Genomic DNA, 5696 nt, shown 5'->3' on the forward strand with positions numbered 1-5696 from the left:
TCAACTAGATATTCAGTTAGCGGTTCCCAAACCTGCCTGACGATTAGAATCTCCTAAAAAGGTTTTAAAACATAGCTATCTGGAGCCCACAAAAGGCCAATTAAATCAGAATCTCTGAAAGATGGAGCAAGGGCATTTGCATATTTTAAATCCTCAGTCATTCTCCTGTTCGTTCTAAGAGATTCTGGTTGAGACATTGGTAGTAGGCATCGCGGGAAACTCTATGGGAAAAAATTTTAACTTTAGAAAATTGTCATGTTTCCTTCCACACATTAGGAAATCACCACTGATAATTTGACTTTAGAGGTAGACCTGCTTAGCCGAGCCCTGGAAGGAACCGGTGGTTGAGAACTTCTGTATGAAGTCCTCTTGCCTCTGGAAGCCCCTTTTCTTTTTCTTTTTTTAATATAAGTTTATTCATTTTTTGACAGAGAGCGAGCAAGCGTGAGTCAGAGAGGGGCAGAGAGAGGAGGACAAGGGATCCAAAATAGGCTCTGTGCTGACACCAGTGATCCCAACGTGGGGCTGGAACTCAAGAACCACGAGATCATGACCTGAGCTGAATGAAGTCAAGACTCTCAACCGACTGAGTCACCCGGGTACCCCCTGGAAGGCCATTTTCAATAGCACCCTTAGAGAGCTAATAAGTTATTAACACCTATGTGCAAATTAGTTTACCAGATACCACAAAAGCTAGGATTCTGATAGAAGTGAGGCCAGAAGAGCTTAAGTTTTTTTAAAGAGAAAGGGGAAGAAGAATGGACATTCGCTCTTCCCCTCTATGATGTAGACTTAACCTGAAACGTCAGAAAGTATTAAGAAATAAATAAAATCATTCAGAACCCCACTCTCCCTATGGACGTTTGTAGGTATTTCCAGTATTTTATGCACATGTATTATTTTTTAAAGCTGTGAGGGCTACGAAATTTAGTTTTATCCTTTTTCACCTTTACATTATAATATAAACATGTTCCCACGCTTTAAAAAATTCTTTCCAAGCATTGTGAATTGTTGCCCGGAATCACACTGTATGGATGAAGACACGGCAAATCACGCAATTGCGGTGGAAGATGAGAGTGTCTGTGTTATGCCCATACCTTGTTTTTATGCTTCTAGCAGAAAATAGCTGCCTACTATCATAGGTTTACATATTCTCTTCCCCAGAGACACTGACTGGAGTCCTTTGGTCCCAGTTGCAAATTCCCAGGACAGGGACTCATTGGCCAAGTGTGGATTGAGTGTCCCCACTTAGTCCAACCAATTACAGTTGGCGGTTGGTGGGGGGGGGGCGGGGCAGGGGGGAAGGGGGTCACACTGTTATGAGAGCTGCTGGAAACCCACTTCTATAACCTTCCAGATGGATGATGGGGTCAGGGTAACCCTTCGGAAAGGAGAGCCCCGACAAGTGGCTCAGGGGTGTCCTCTATAACCTGTCCTTCCTCCTTGACTCTCTTGTCTTTTGCTCATAATAGGAATATATAAAACTATATATTAGGTTTATATAGGAACTATGTAAACTATAATAGGAACTATGTGGGGATCAAAGGACTATCCTCAAAGGAGTTAGAATCCAAATGAGGAAACATAAGGCGTATGAAATGAGAAGTTAAGAAACAGTAACATTTGCTACTTTTTACTGAACAGATATTTTGTGCCCTGTTATATACATTTATTATGTCATTTGCTCTTCAGAATCATTTGAATTTTTTTTAAGTTTATTTATTTATTTTGAGACAGAGAGAGAGAGAGAGAGAGAGAGAGAGAGAGAACGGGCAGGGGAGGGGCAGAGAGAAGGAGAGACAGAATCCCAAGCAGGTTGTGCATCAACAGCACAGAGCCCAATGCGGGGCTTGAACTCACCAACTGTGAGATCGTGACCTGAACCGAGATCAAGAGTCGGATGCTTAACCGACTGCACCACCCGGGCACCCCTCTTCAGAATCATTCTATGGGCAAGGCACCAATATTCCAAACCTCTTGGTTGAGAGAGGTAACAGTTATTAAAGGTAGACCAGAATTTATTTATTTTATTTATTTTTTAATTTATTTTTTCAATATATGAAATTTATTGTCAAAGTGGTTTCCATACAACACCCAGTGCTCATCCCAAAAGGTGCCCTCCTCAATACCCATCACCCACCCTCCCCTCCCTCCCACCCCCCATCAACCCTCAGTTTGTTCTAAGTTTTTAAGAGTCTCTTATGCTTTGGCTCTCTCCCACTCTAACCTCTTTTTTTTTTTTTTCCCTTCCCCTCCCCCATGGGTTTCTGTTAAGTTTCTCAGGATCCACATAAGAGTGAAAACATATGGTATCTGTCTTTCTCTGTATGGCTTATTTCACTTAGCATAACACTCTCCAGTTCCGTCCACGTTGCTACAAAGGGCCATATTTCATTCTTTCTCATTGCCACGTAGTACTCCATTATGTATATAAACCACAATTTCTCTATCCATTCATCAGTTGATGGACATTTAGGCTCTTTCCATAATTTGGCTATTGTTGACAGTGCTGCTATAAACATTGGGGTACAAGTGCCCCTGTGCATCAGTACTCCTGTATCCCTTGGGTAAATTCCTAGCAGTGCTATTGTTGGGTCATAGGGTAGGTCTATTTTTAATTTTTTGAGGAACCTCCACACTGTTTTCCAGAGTGGCTGCACCAATTTGCATTCCCACCAACAGTGCAAGAGGGCTCCCGTTTCTCCACATCCTCTCCAGCATCTGTAGTCTCCTGATTTGTTCACTTTGGCCACTCTGACTGGCGTGAGGTGATATCTGAGTGTGGTTTTGATTTGTATTTCCCTGATGAGGAGCTACGTTGAGCATCTTTTCATGTGCCTGTTGGCCATCCGGATGTCTTCTTTAGAGAAGTGTAGACCAGAATTTTAAGCCAGACAGCCAATGCTCTCATGATTTCCATAATGCCAGGAAATCTCAAGTAGTTCATAATTATGTAGCGACCTGTTCTTCATTCCCATCTTATCTCCTTCCCCGGGATTTGGCTTAGGCAAACCCCCAAATCATGTTATAGAGGCGAACTGACCTCATCTGTAAAAGACTAGCTCCAGACTAAAGCATAGGTGACTGTTTATGGAATGGTAACACACACACACACACACACACACACACACACACAACACACACACACACTGGAGCACTAACACTTTTCTAGAAAGGTAATGATATGGGAAAATACATCTCTGAGTTAGAGCATTTGGTAGTGATTCCCAAATACCTGTGGGTACACTCCCTACATGAAAATCATCAGACGCAGTTGCCCAGATATCTGGGCCCCACAGGAGATTTACTGAAACTCTGGAATGGAGCCTCCCCCACTCCCCCCAATATCCAGAGGTGGTTGCTCACCTGCCTTGCAAGGAGCAGGAGGCATGGTTAACTTGTGGGGTTTTGGTCTCTCTGAGCAAAATTTTGTTTGTTTTTCAATAGTTTTCTCAAGATGTAGTTCACCCACTTAAAGCGTATAATTCAGTGACTTTCAGTATGGTCACACGGCTGTGAGTCCATTTCCACAGCTTTGTAACATTTTCATTATCCCGGAAAGAAACCCCACTTCCCTTAGCCATCACCCCCAACTCCCCTAACCCCAACCCCCAGCCCTGGGCAGTCACAAATCTACTTCCTGTCTGTATGGATTTGTCTATTCTGGACACTTCATATAAAAGGAAACATACAATATGTGGTTGCTGAGCAAAATTTGCCAGTTTGGGACAAGAGCAGATTTGCTACAGGCAGCAGGGGAAAGTCTTCTCCACTTAACAACAGGCGTCTCTCCTCTAATCAGGTGTTGAATGCAATATTTTTAAAACATTGGCTTGAAGGAGGCCAAACACTCATCTTGCCGGGACCCCTGTGGATCTAGCCCTGGATTACCCCAAGCAGTCGCCAAGGGTCCTTCGAGCACAAAACATCCAAGGGAAAGCTCTCACCTGCTGTTTTTTTGGCCCTACTGGGCAATTGAATCACCTGAAGGGCCTGTTAAGAACACAGAATCCTGGGCCCATTCTCGGATTCGGTGTATCCTGCAAGGGGTCCAGGTACCTGTGTTTTAAGTTCTCCGGTGATTCTGCATGTGGGGCATCAGGCATTAGGGAATCACTATAAGAGGTTCTGTTTCAGAGACCAGACAAAAGCTTCCTTTGCTCCTACACTCCCCTTTGTCAATCTGTCTTTCTTTCTTTGCAGTCCCTGCAACAGGGACCTGACGACTGTACGAGGCCACCTCAATTACTATATGGAAATTCCATTCTTCCGGAGACCAGAGGAAACTTTCAAGTATAAAAATAACAGAAATCCCTGGAAACAATTGCAAACTGCTGACCCGCTGAATGGTACGGATTTGCTGGAGGGTGGCTTAGGGACTTCAAACAATCATTGTGCCTGAACTGACGTGAGTGTTTAGGGAGCTTAAGGTGCCTGAAATTTCCCCTTAGCCTCCCAGGGCCCCTTCCTGGGCCTGAACCTCATCCTCCCAGTGAGCGGAAATGCTTCCTTAGCTGAGTCCCTTCTTATGACTCTGACTTACAGAAGCTTCCCAACAAATAAATACAGTTGATTACTAGGTCACAGCCTCTAAAGAGCTTTCCAGAAGCCTTCCTTCCAGAGGGTAAGGAAGATAAACTGGAACAGTACTTGCAAAATAATTCCTGTCGCTCGTCTCTCACTCTCCCAGGGGCTGAGACACCTATCCTATCGTGGCTCCTCACCATCATCTTATGAGCTTGATAGGGATTTTTAAGCTATTTTCTATGGATGAAGAAAGGAGAGTCGGAGAAGTTAAGAGATTTGCCCAACATTATCCAGTTGGCCAGCGGTAGCCTCCTCCTCGGCTTTCGTCCCAGATCTGCAAGCCTGTGGGCTTCCCATGTTGCCTCCCTCCCATAAATATTATAGAGAAGGCTGCCAGGATGTAGGAGACTTCAAAGAGTTTTGTCCCAGCTGTTTAGCCACGGAGGCTGGGTTTACAGAGCCACTAATTAACCTGGCAGCGCCTTGTGCTCCACAGAGCTTCAGCAGGAAGAAGGAGGAAGATCAGTAGATTTCGAGAATGGCCAGCCCAGTGGTCCTCCCCAGATGCCCAGATGCAGCCCAGTGGTCCTCCCCAGATGCATCTCACAGCTCTGCTAGACGCACACACACACACACACACACACACACAGAAACAGACACATACATACACACAGCCGGATACACACATACATACACATGTACACACGCAGAGACGGTCACATCCTCTCTCTCTTTCTCTCTCTGTCTCCTGGAAAAACCAAACATGACCTGTTTTATTTGTAGGTTTACTTAAAAGCCCAGTGGCCAGTCAAGACCTAGTCATCGAATCGTATTTGTGAGCACACACGTGTGTGTGTCTGGGTGTGTATTTTTGTGTATTTGTTTGTAACGTCTTTTGGCTTACTGAGGCTGTTTACGGCTCTTCCTGTCTGGCCCGAACGTAAGCAGCGAGCCAGGCCTCGCCGGCTGGAATCAGCGCTGCGCGCTGCTGTGTGCACATGTCTGCCCACCCGTGAACAGAAGGGATGCTCGTGGGCTTTTTCTGAGCAGCCTCAGCCGGGTAGCAATCGCTCACCAGCTTCAGGGAGCCAGGAAAGCTCCAGCAGCCACTCAGCCACGCACCTCTCAGCAAAGGGGGAGACAGAACCCAGCTTCCACATTGCTGTTCC

This window comes from Puma concolor, chromosome D2, assembly GCF_028749965.1.
Source record: "Puma concolor isolate L17-30 chromosome D2, mPumCon1.1.hap2, whole genome shotgun sequence".
NCBI classification, from domain to species: Eukaryota; Metazoa; Chordata; class Mammalia; order Carnivora; family Felidae; genus Puma; species Puma concolor.